This window comes from Balaenoptera ricei, chromosome 17 (assembly GCF_028023285.1).
Source record: "Balaenoptera ricei isolate mBalRic1 chromosome 17, mBalRic1.hap2, whole genome shotgun sequence".
Classification (NCBI taxonomy): domain Eukaryota; kingdom Metazoa; phylum Chordata; class Mammalia; order Artiodactyla; family Balaenopteridae; genus Balaenoptera; species Balaenoptera ricei.
The window spans coordinates 43917720-43931240 of NC_082655.1; the positions used below are offsets into that span (position 1 = coordinate 43917720).

Below are 13521 nucleotides of genomic sequence, written 5' to 3' on the forward strand. Positions count from 1 at the left end.
AACTTCACCCTTTAAACATGCAGATTGGGAAAGAATGATCACCTTATGTTAGACTTGACTTAGTAAGAACTGGCTCTACCCTCATGAGCGTGTGAGAAAGTAAGGGTCAACAGACGATAGGTTTGAAATATTGCTAAGAAACAACCTCTATAGGCACAAGCAGAAAAAAAATGAGGGTGCAATTTCTTTAAAATTACCCAAAAAATTCCAGGAAGATTAAGAAAAAGTTATTAAATAACATGATTTTATTATTATCAACCTCATCCCAATTGGTATCCCACCTAATCACTACACACTGAAAAGTTCTGCGGTAAGGAGGCTTATGGATTAAACCAATTGAACCTCGCAAGGTAAGTCAGAGAACAGAGGAATTTTTTAGTGTGATAATCTCAGTATGCAAAATATGGTTGCCCTATTCTGCTGTTAGCGATCAGGGTTAGTTTTGATGGCATTACAAGATACTAGAATCAAATGACCTAGAATTTCCAACTTCTATTTCTGGCCCCCACCTCTTTTTCCACATGAGACTCCCAAGAAACCATGTACCCAGAGGTGATGACAAATGCTAAATTTAAACATGCCTCAATTCCTGTCGGCTGGCCCCCCGTGTCCTGTCACAAAGCTCTCTGAACAGCTGGGCTGAGGACTTGGCTCAGTCTCAAGAATCAAGAGGAGTCTCTGGACCCATTTGTCTCCATCTTAGCTACAGCTGCCCACCAGGACCAGACCTGGTACTTACAGTGAAGGAGGGATTGGAGGGCACAGCTTGTAGTGTCTTTATCAACAAGGAAGTGGTACCTTTGACTCCATCAGTGTTTCCCTCTGACCAACCAAATTAGCTCCACCTTCTCTCTGAACAGAGTTTGGGAGTTGGGGAAGACAAGAAAGGGAGTGAAGGAAAAGAGGCTCCAATGGAAATGGAGTGGTGCTTAGAGCTCCTCTCCTGTCCAGAGACTGGCGGCACCACATAGAAAACATGCTTAATTCAACTCCATAGAATTGGAAAGGGGGAAGGGTAGAAGACACAGTTCTTGTTTTCAAAAAGACTCAGATCTAACAAGAAAACAAGCTCTAATCATAATACTGTGTAGAAAGTGATTTATGTGTTTTTAAACTAACTTACACAGGAAATCCAAAGAGGGAGTCATTGTTTCTGCTATGAGTGTGAGGGTAGTTGGAAATAGCTAAATCAGAGACATTTGAGTAAGATATTGAAGGACAAAAGCAACTGTAACAAATTAGTGAAATGACAAAACATAATGTCAGTGAAAGAGAATGGGGAAAAGGCAGAGAATGCAGCAAGAGTTAAGGTAAGGAGATGTAAAACTACATGGCACATATGATGAGTCCTCTGGCTAGAGATCTGGAGGCTAGGAGGGACAGGAGTGAAATATCTGGAAATGATTCAAGAAAATATTTCGTTACCAAATTTAGGAAGGACCTTGAGTGTCCTGCTAAGAAATTAAGAGTTTTATCTTTGATGTTGATGGGAAGCTTGGAAAAGAAATGACATATGATTAGGTCTGTGTTTACCAGAGATTATTCTGGCAACACTGTGAAGAATGAATTGGAAGTGATGAAAATAAAGGTAGAAAAATTAGTTAGGAGACTAATGCAGCTGTTGAGGATGTAAACTGGGAAAATGGGAGGGATATTGGGTCTAATAATGCCGATTACTCAGTAGATAGTGAGACTGCAAAATAGGGGCAACAAAAATATTTTTGGAATAATTTAGGTTGGGAAGATTTAAGATTTTACAGGCTGTTGTGAATCAGAAAGGTGCCACTCAGTTTCCTAGGCATTTTTGTTATGAGAAGCATGTGTTTGTAAATTTTCTGGTTAGAGTTCATTGTACAGTTTGAACCCATAGAAAAAAGCTTGACCAATTAACCCAAAAAGGACTCAAATCACACAGTACCAGGCAAGTAGTAGTTATTCCACAAATATTTGTTGAACCAAAATTTGTGAGGTGATGATGATGCCTGTCTCACACACCACTGTCTTCAATTGAGTTTAAGCTGTGAAGTAACCATGGTTTTTCTCTCTTCTAAACTTCAGTTCTCCATTCTAAATGAGATTCTCACTGGAATGTTACAAAAATTAGTGGGGAAACAAGTGTATTTTTTTCCACCACCACAAGTATTGCAATATGCATGTTATGATTTTTTAGTTTTCTTGTAGAATATGGAACTTCATTAGCAGAATGGTCAAACACACCTCCAGTTGATTTGATTTGATTTTTAGAATGTATGCAAACATCATTGAATTTGTTCAATTCCATTGATCCAAATGAAATTCTATGTATGCATTTAAAAATAGGAAACATTAATGAGTTATACAAATAATAGTAATGATACATAAGGTAACGTGTTTTGACAACTTCTATGATAAGCACTTTATATATACTATCTCAGTTTTACTGTGAAGTGGGTATTTTTATTAGACTTAATTTTGATATGCAAAACTAAGGCACAGAGAAGTTAAATAGCATGCCCAATGTCATACAGCAGGTCATAGGAGAAGCTGATATTTGAACCAGCCAATGGGATTCCCAATCCCATGCTTTTAATTCATGAAGATGCACTACACAATTTCATGCTTTATTTGCCATAAGGTAGAACTTTTTTTCTAGTAAGATCAGATTAAATGAAAGTCCAACAAAATTTGGATTTTTCCCATAAAGAAAAGCTTCATGTCTTTTTTGAACTCTATGATGTCAAACTATTCCAAAAATATTTTTGGTGCCCCTACTTTGCAGTCTCACTATCTACTGAGCAATCAGCATTGTTGGACCCCACTTCCCTCTCACTCCTCCAGTTCATATCCTTGACAGATGCATCAGCCCCCTAACTGGTTTTTGTATCTTTATCACTTCCAATCCATCTTTCAGTGTTGCTAGAATAATCACTTGTAAACACAGACCTGATACATTATTTCTCTTCAAATCCTTCTATGGTTACCATTATCATCAATGCTTCTTCTCCTTTCCCTTAGCCACAAGGGAATTCTCAGAAAATAACCTTCTTGGAGTTCTTCCATCAATTGAAATGGAAACCATAAAACCAGAAGATCACATAAATAAATAAAACCTATCATTTGTAAATTACAAGAAGATGTCTTAAGATTTCAGCCTTATTTTTGAAATTAAGAGTTTTACCTGTCACAGCACCCACATTTGGCCATGCAAGAGAAAGGCATTTTTTCTGCCAAAGAATAGACCATTGAGAATGGCTGTTTGGAAAGCGTTTTGTTAATATATTTTGTAGTAAAAAGTTTATAGCTTTATTAGAGTAGTGTATATGCTATAAAGGAAAACAATAAAAAGATCTCTTAGAAACTGAGACTCTCATAATTGAAAAAAAAAACATTTTAAGCACTTCTATATTATTAAAACAGACAACAAACAGAAGAAAACAAATTTGGATGATACCATATTCTCTGTTTACAATACAATTAAATTTTAAATAATGAAGAGATAATTTTAAAAGACTCACACATTTGGGGAGTCTAAAACTTCTAAATAACTCATAGGTCAAAAAGAAATTATGATGGAACTTAGAAAATATGTAGAATTAATGATAAAGAAAATATTGCATATCAAAATTTGCAAGATGAAATCAAACTGGTTCTTAGAAGGAAATTGTAAGCATATTTTTGCAATTACTTAAGACAAATTTGAAAACCAACTAACAAATTAAACAGTTCAAGAAATTATAAAAATAAAGTATGACAAAAGAAAATAGAAGTAGAGATATAATAAAGCATAAAAATTAATATATAGAAAGTAAAGGAACAAAATAAAGATAATGAAATAGGAAAAAATAGGTGATAGGACAGACAAAATGATAATCTGTGTTTATTTTTTATTGATTAATAAAATTCACAAACCTCTGACAAGGCTAATCAAGTAAAAAGAGAGATAACATTAATTAACAGTATTAGAAAAAAATAAGAAAACTACAAATATGGCAATATTTTTAAAAATCTTAAATTAATTCCATATACAATTTTATGCCAATAAATTTGAACATTTCAATGAGGGACAATTTTCTTGAAGAATATACCCTAAAATTAATACAAAAAGAAATGATTATCTGAGTAAACCCATCTTTTCTTTAAAATAATTAGATAAATATTTCTGCAAAAAGAAATTTGCACAAGTTTTAGAAGTTCATTCTCACACATATTTGAAGGACAGATCATTCCAATCTTATGCTGACTGTTCCTTGCGGAAAAGCCTGCTAATTATCCCCAATATCTATCATCCCCCTCAAATTTTAGCTGACTATGGACACCCAATGAGAGATCACATTTTCCAGTGACCTTTGAAGTTTGTGTGGCTCTATGACCAAATTATGGCTAATGAGATCTGAATGGAAGTGATGTGTGAGATTTCCAGGTCACATCCTTTCAGGATGATATAATCTGCCATCAATTTCCTCTTTTACCCCATCCCCATGAGCTGAAATGTCCAGCCCTGGTGTGGATAAATCAGCTTTCATCTTTCAGATGGTGGCAAAAGCTTAGGAGATGGGCGAGCCACAAAATAGAAGAAAGAACCTTGGTCCTTGGGTAATCTTGTGAAGCCCAGAAGCCTGCTTACTGCCGCTCTTTTGTTTGTGCCGCTGTGAGTTTTACTTTATTTTTAGAACATCTTGTTCTGCATACTCATTAGTATACTTAGTAACTTATTTTATGAAGCTAGAATAACCTTGATTCTAAAATCAGATTAGAAGAATAAAAGAAAGAAAGGTTCTAGACTTTTCTGACTTACTACAGACTCAGAAGTCTGAGATAAAATGTACACTATCTGAGCCCAGCAATATTTTTAAAAATATTGATCCATTCATTAATAACAACTATGTGAGGTCTGCTTCAAGAACAGAGGGATAATTCAATAATAGAAAATTTATTAAAGCAACTCACGTAGATTAAAGGGAAAAATGTGCAAAATCATCTCAATGGATATAGAAATATTTGCATTTGATAATATTCAGCATCACTTTGTTAAGAAAGCTATAATCAAACTGGAATAAATGAGAAAGTTTTTAACCTGATAAAGGATATGGATCAAAATTGTACAGAAAATGACAAATTTTCATGTAAAATATTAGAAACCGTTTCCTCTAAAGTAAGAAACAAGATAAAGATTCCCATTGTCTTTTCCTACCAAACAGTGAATAAATGCATTGTCAAGGAAAAGAAACACATGTTATAAGAAACAGAAATAAATTCAGAACTATCAGTATTTACATTTAATATGAATACTTATTACATAAATAAATGTTGATGCATTAAAAATGGAACAATATACTACAGTTAAAAGGAAGATATCAGCATTCTTTGTATTCAACATAGATTAATTTTAAAAATCCATTCATTATTTGATCAAAAAAATTTACATATTCTATCGCATGATTTAGATGCTGAGAAAAGGTCAATGCAGAATGATATTTGAAAATTTGAAAAGCAATACTACATTTTGCTTATGAATACACCCATGAATAGTAAACATATAAAGAAATTCCTGAGAATTACAAACACCAAACAAATGAGGTGGAGGTTACTATCCTGAGGTGAGTGGGAATGTGGGTGGATACTTCACTGAGATGAGGCATATACAAATATCTACATCTGTATGATCTAAATCATAATGATATACATATGTAAAACTGTTAAGATTTAACATGGCTGAGGGCAAGTGCATTGATTATCAATATTTTTATTTTTATTTTTTAAAGTTTATGAAAGTTAAAATATATCATTATAAATGTATAGGAAAAAAAATCAAAGACTGATGACATGATTGTGCATCTCAGGATGTTCAAGATGGTAACGCTACCCTGGGACACCCATTAGCACCCAGCCAAACAGCCAGATATCAGCTGCCTCCTGCCTTGTTCTTGATCTGTTTTTCAGACTTAAGGTATGCGGCTTCCATAATGAACCCTGAAATTTTCCTCTACTACTGAAACATTGGAGTGTATTTAAATAGTAACTCCATCACTTCCTAGCTACGTAATTTATTTGAAACTGCATTAGATTAATTAACCTCTCTGGGCTTCAGCTTTTTTCTCTGAAAATGTGGATACAAGTAATACCTGTGCCACTGCGTTTTTACATTTATTGAGTGCTTTCTTTATGCTTGTTACTACATAATACATTTTTATTATTAATACAGATTAGAACTGTGCCAGGTACATAACAACGGCTCTGTGATGGTTGGCTATGATTTTTAAAATAGAGAATAGCGTGGCAGTTAAGCGGAAAGGCTATGATAATTAGGTTGCTAGGTTGAGATCTTGGCTCTGTCTCTCCCTAACTCTGTGAACTGGGGCAAATTACTTACGTCTCCGGGTTCCTCATCTATAATAGGGAGACAGTAACGGCTTCCCTAAGATTGTTCTTTGACTAAATGCACTAGTATATGTAAAGCTATACAGTGAGGCTATATAGGGCTACTTTCATTTATTATTATTTTAACACACACTCATGTGTCCATACATATTCATGTATACACACACACATACACATACACACATATTTTCTGAGATTCTCTTATTAGCAACTTAGCAGGGAGCTAGAAGTTCACTTCACCCTGGTCTGTGTCCTCTACCAGCATACTCATTATCTCCTTTCTGAGTTAATTTATTCCTAAGGCTAATGTTCTTGCTTTTCACTCTGCAGCCCCGCTGGTTATATTGAATAGTATTCTAGCCCTTGTCCAGGACTGCGCACATTTAATATCCAGCATTGAATTGCCTGTCATGGACTGACACATCACTTTGTGACCACAGATTTCTGTCATGTGACAAGATTTCTAGTACCTGAGAGTGGCTTGCTTGTCAAAATCCCATGAAGCTATCTGAGTAATTGGATAGGTTTGTGTTTAGTACAGGCTTCATCATTCATGATGTCTGCAACATTACCTGGATCCAATCTTGCCTCTGCCATTATGACTGTGGACCTTGGACAAGTCTCTGGCCCTCTTGGTACCTCAGTTTTTTCATTGATAAATGGTGAAATAGTGGCACATTTGTGTGTTAGGAAGATTAACAAGTTGATGCATGTAATGTGCTAGAATCTAGCATAAAGAAGGTAGTGATTAATGCCATGTCTCCTCTCTCTACTACTATTAATTTATTCATGTAATAAATATATTCATCATGTCCTTGGCACTAGGTTAGTTACCAAGAATGCAACATTAATAAGACACATCTATGTTCTCATGGAGCCAAATTGTAGCTGTATGCGGTGGGGAAGAAGAGGTGCAACATTGGAATAAACAGCACTCTTTAGCAACTCACAGCCAGAGGGAACAGTTTACTTCCCTTCTCCCTGGGAGAGAAGAAGAGGGACCAATGAAGACTTCACAGAGAGGGTGACCTTTGAGCTAGTATCTGAAGGATAGACCTTCAAGAAGAGAATCTAGGCATAGACTTGAAAGTGGAGAATGGAGTTGCCTCCCAAGCTTCCAAGATGCTACCTAAGATTTTCAGCCTGGCCCACCCTAGGACCTTCCAAACACCCCAGATTTTCCCACGATCCAGCAACTAAAGGGTTGAGTCTTCATGACTAACACCTGTGCCGCTTCTGATTGGTCAGTATTATCCTATGGATTATTGAATAGTTGAATATCATCCTTGAGTATAGGTTGTTGGAATGTGCTATTTTACTTTCTTACTTCTAATATTTGACATGTAAATTGACATCAGATATACACCTACGTTTATCCCTATACAGTAAAAGTCCCCTACATACAAACCTTCAAGTTGTGAACTTTCAAAGATGCGAACGTGCATTCGCATGTCCAATCACTTAAGTTAGTTCACATGTCTGGCGTACATTGTCACGTGTATGCATCCTTTACAAGTGGTTGTGCTTTTGTGTACTTTACAGTACTGTATAGAGTACAATAGTACAGTAACTTTATTTCAAGCACAGGATGTCCGGAAGCAAGAGTAAAAGCAGCAGTGATGTAGCTGGTACTGCTAAGAAGCACCAAGCAATAACAGTGGAAACAAAAGTGAAAATAACTGAGAGAGTGGAGCAAGGTGAAAAGATGGTAGATGTCGCTCATTCTTATAACATGAATAGTTCAACCATCAGCACGATTCTAAAGAACAAGGACAAGATCATGGAACATGTGAAGTCTGCTCTGCCGATGATGTCAACAATAATACAGAAGAAGCATGGAAAAGTGATGAAGGAGATGGAGAAACTTCTCAGTGTGTGGATGTAGGATCAACATCAGCATCGAGTCCCATTCAGCTTAATGCTGATTCTAGAGAAAACTAAAAGTCTTTATGAAGACTTGAAGAAGAAACACAGTGAAGAATCAGAAGGTGCATCTTTTAATGTCAGCCATGGCTGGTTTCATCAGTTCAAAGCTAGAACCAACATTCATAACGTAAAAGTAAGTGGCGAGGCAGCAAGTGCAGATACAGTAGCTGCCAGGAAATTTCCTGAAACACTTTGAGAAATTCTTGATGAAGGTGTGTATTTACCCAAGCAGGTTTTTAATGTGGATGAGACAGGACTGTACTCGAAGAGGATGCCAGACTGAAGTTACATCAGTAAGGAGGAAATGTTGATGCCAGGCTATAAAGCAGCAAAGATAGGCTAACTGTGTTGTTTGGTGGCAATGCTTCCAGCAATATGAAGCTGACACCTCTCTTAGTTTATCATTCAGAGAACCCAAGAGCCCTAAAAACATAGCCAAGGGCTCTCTTCCTGTTATGTGGAAGAGTAACCCCAAAGCTTGGGTTACACAGGCCGTTTTCCAGGACTGGTTATTCCCACCACTTTATCCCAAAGGTAGAGAAATATAGCTTGGAGAAGGATGTCCCATTCAACATTCTTTTGCTGCTTGACAATGCTCCAGGCCACACCCCATTCATGGACGACTTTCATCCCAATGTCAAAGTGGTGCATCTGCCACCAAATGCTATGTCACTTATTCAATCTGTGGACCAGGGAGTTATAGCGACTTTCAAGATATATTATTTATGTCACACTTTCACCAGGCAGTAAAGGCAAGTGATGAATCAGGAACAACCTTGTGACAATTTTAGGAGGACTATAACATCTACAAGGCCATAAAAAACATTGACTTTGCTTGGTATGATGTTACAGCTGTCACCATGAATCGTGTTTGGAAGAACCTTTGCCCACAGTTTGTTCACAATTTTCGTGGATTTGAGAAAGTGGATGAGGAGTCCAAACAGGTCTTCAGCATTTAGTGACCCTCAGTGAGAAGCTGGAGCTAAATCTGCAAGAGGACGACTTCACTGAACTCCTTGCTGTGCAACACGAGGAGCTTACTAATGAAGATCTAATGGAATAGGAGGCCCAGAGAAAAGACGAAGAGGGACAAGAGGAAGAAGTAACTGAAGAACTGAAGACATTCACGACGCAGGAAATGGCAGGGGATTTTCTTTATTTGAGGAGGCACTGTTAGTTTTTGAAGCATAGGACCCGAATGTAGAACGATACACGAAGGTTGCAGCAGCCATTCAGAATGCAGTCCAGTGCTACCATGTCATCTATTATGAGAAAAAAAAGGGCTACTACCCAGACATCATTGGATCATATTTTCAAGAGGGTAGATAGAATTGAATCCAGCAAGGAACCAGAACCTCTGCCATCAGCGTCAGGCATGAGTGAAATTGAAGCTTACCCTCCATCTCCTATTGCCAACGATCTTCAGCTCTACCATCTCCCATCTCCTCTCCCTCCTCCAGTCAGTAACTCTTCTTGCCTGTTCACTCGATGTCAGCCCCTGTATGCCAGCTGTTGTACTGTACTACTGTACTTTTCAAGGTGCTGCACTGTAAGATTAAAAATGTTTTCTTCAGTTTTTGTGTTTGTTTGTTTTTTATGCATTATTTGTGTGACAAGTATTATAAACCTATTACAGTACAGTACTATATAGCTGATTGTGTTAGTTGGGTGCCTAGGCTAACTTTGTTGGACTTATGAACAAATTGGACTTACGAACTTGCTCTTGGAATGGAACTCGTTCATATGTAGGAGACTTACGGCAACCCTTCATTTGAATGACTACTTTTTTTCAATTGAAGTATAGTTGATTTACAATGTTGTGTTAGTTTCTGGTGTACAGCAAAGTGATTCAGTTATATATGTATATACATAGATATATTATTTTTCATATTCTTTTCCATTATCGTTTATTACAGGATATTGAATATGGTTCTCTGTGCTATGCAGTATAATGTTGTTGTTTATCTCTTTTATATATAGTAATTTATATCTGTTAATCCCAAACTTCTAATTTATCCCTTCCCCTATGGTAACCATAAGTTTGATTTCTGTGTCTGTGAGTCTGCTTCTGTTTTGTAAATAAATTTATTTGTATCATAGTTTAGATTCCATATAAGTGACATCATACGATATTTGTCTTTCTCTTTCTGACTTTCACTTCACTTAGTATGATAATCTCTAGGTCCATCCATGTTGCTGCAAATGGCATTATTTCATTCTTTTTATGGCTGAGTAGTATTCCATTGTATAAATGTACCACATTTTCTTTTTCCGTTCATCTATCAATGGACATTTAGTTTGCTTCTATGTCTTGGCTGTTGTAAGTAGTGCCGCTGTGAACACTGAGGTGCATGCATCTTTTCAAATTAGAGTTTTCTCCAAATATATACCCAGGAGTGGAATTGCAGGATCATACAGCAACTCTATTTTTAGGTTTTTAAGGAACCTCTGTACTGTTCTCTATAGTGGCTGTACCAATTTACATTCCCACCAACAACGTAGGAGGGTTCCCTTTTCTCCACACCCTCTCCAGCATTTATTGTTTTTAGACTTTTTAATGATGGCCTTTCTGACCAGTGTGAGGTGTTACTTCATTGTAGTTTCGGTTTGCATTTTTCTAATAATTAGCAAAGTTGAGCATCTTTTCATGTACCTATTGGCCATCTGTATGTCTTCTTTGACTACTTTTTAGCCTAGACAAAAAGGTGATTCTTTTATTTTGTTTTTAATATTAATTTCTAGAAGTTCAAATGCAAGGAAAAGCCACAGCATAACTTGGAAAACACAGAAGTGACTATTGTTTTCAGTCAATAAATATGTGATCATTGTAAAAATGCTATAAAATACTTAAAATAATCCCAGAATTAACCACTGTTAACATTTTCTTAGGAATCCTTTCAGGTAATTTTAATGTCACTAGTGGTATAATGTGTGAGTGTATGTGTGTGTATACACATATAGTTACATGATCTGTATTTATTGTTCACATGAATTGCTTTCCCACTAAATATTCTGCTCCATAATTCTGAAATTTTTCCACTTAACAATGTATCTGGGACATTTTTCTACATCAGTACATATAAATATACTCCATCAAAAAAAAAATCGTTTAGGATTCTACCTAGAACGTGTATCATAATTTATGATGGATATTTAAGTAATTTCCACACTTTCACTATTGTTAACAGTGTTGCAGTTAATATCCCTGAATACATATCTTCACACCATTATAAAGGTTTTTCTATGAAATTGATTTTTTGAACATACAAGTAACTCATGCTAATTGTTTTCAAATATAAATTGTCATTAATGTGCAAAAAAATACAACTTTAATTATCTGAACCCTTAATAACCTTTTCTGAAAGCTTTATATATTCCTCAAGCAGAAGAAATAGTAGATGATATAATTGTCCCCTGTCTAGACTGAGGCAACGATGGTGACACTTGTTCTAAATTATTAATTAAACACACATGAAACCCTTTAGATGAACAGGTGATATGGTTATTATTAGATATGTTGCTTGTTTACAACAAGGGCATATTTAGAACCTGAGATCAAAGTTCTAAAGCTGATTTCAAAACAGTAGCATTAATCATGCTAAGGCCTGGGACTCCTGTAGCAGTTGGGAGAGAATGAAAGTGATCTAAATTACAACAAAGTCACATAACTCCATCATTACTCTAAATCCACTACTTCAGACCATTGTATTTGTGTTGGTGGGAGTCCAAAAAATCAAAAACAAAACAACAAAAAATTCTATGCTGTCATATGCATGTGAAAGGGTTAAACCTCATTTATCCATTAATTCTTCTACTTAAAAAACACTTATTCACCACCCACTGTATGCCAAGCTCAGTGCTAAGCAGTGAGCATGCAGTGTTGAACAAAATGAACATTATCCCTGAACTCACAGTGCTCTTCTTGAACCCGCCATTTAGCCATCATAGTAATTTTTTTGGAATGATTTGGTATATATTCCATCCCCACTATTTCCAATACCACTATTCTAGCCCCAAATTATTATCATTTCATTCTGATTTTTTGAATTTTATTTTATTTATTTTTTAAACAGCAGGTTCTTCTTAGTTATCCATTTTATACATATTAGTGTATATATGTCAATCCCAATCTCCCAATTCATCACACCACCACCCACCCTGCCAGTATCCCCCATTGGTGTCCACACATTTGTTCTCTACATCTGTGTCTCTATTTCTGTCCTGCAAACCAGTTCATCTGTACCATTTTTCTAGGTTCCACATATATGTGTTTGTATACGATATTTGTTTTTCTCTTTCTGACTTACTTCACTCTGTATGACGGTCTCTAGATCTATCCACGTCTCTACAAATGACCCAATTTCGTTCCTTTTTATGGCTGAATAATATTCGATTGTATATATGTACCACATCTTCTCTATCCATTTGTCTGTCGATGGGCATTTAGGTTGGTTCCATGACCTGGCTATTGTAAATAGTGCTGCAATGAACATTGGCGTGCATGTGTCTTTTTGAATTATGGGTATATGCCCAGTAGTGGGATTGCTGGGTCATATGGTAATTCTATTTCTAGTTTTATAAGGAACCTCCAAACTGTTCTGCATAGTGGCTGTATCAATTTACATTCCCACCAACAGTGCAAGAGGGTTCCCTTTTCTCCACACCCTCTCCAGCATTTGTTGTTTGCAGATTTTCTGATGATGCCCATTCTAATTGGTGTGAGGTGATACCTCATTGTAGTTTTGATTTGCATTTCTCTAATAATTAGTGATGTTGAGCAGCTTTTCATGTGTTTCTTGGCCATCTGTATGTCTTCTTTGGAGAAATGTCTATTTAGGTCTTCTGCCCATTTTTGGATTGGGTTGTTTGTTTTTTTAATATTGAACTGCATGAGTTGTTTATATATTTTGGAGATTAATCCTTTGTCCGTTGATTCGTTTGCAAATATTTTCTCCCATTCTGAGGGTTGTCTTTTCATCTTGTGTATGGTTTCCTTTGCTGTGCAAAAGCTTTTTTAAAATATCATTTGGTCCCATTTGTTTATTTTTGTTTTTATTTCCATTACTCTAGGAGGTGGATCAAAAAAGATTTTGCTGTGATTTATGTCAAAGAGTGTTCTTCCTATGTTTTCCTCTAAGAATTTTATAGTATCCAGTCTTACATTTAGGTCTCTAATCCATTTTGAGTTTATTTTTGTGTATGGTGTTAAGGAGTGTTCTAATTTCATTCTTTTACATG

The 13521-nt window shown here is 35.9% G+C and overlaps 1 long non-coding RNA gene across 1 annotated transcript in view; it reads left to right on the top strand.

The window, feature by feature from the left end:
• Nucleotides 1–1243: 1243 nt before the first annotated feature.
• The window catches only part of LOC132352058 (uncharacterized), a 48312-nt gene continuing 36034 nt past the window's right edge, over nt 1244–13521 (top strand). Inside the window, exon 1 of the long non-coding RNA XR_009498572.1 lies at nt 1244–1310. This is a non-coding gene — a long non-coding RNA (uncharacterized LOC132352058). The remainder of the gene's footprint in view (nt 1311–13521) is intronic.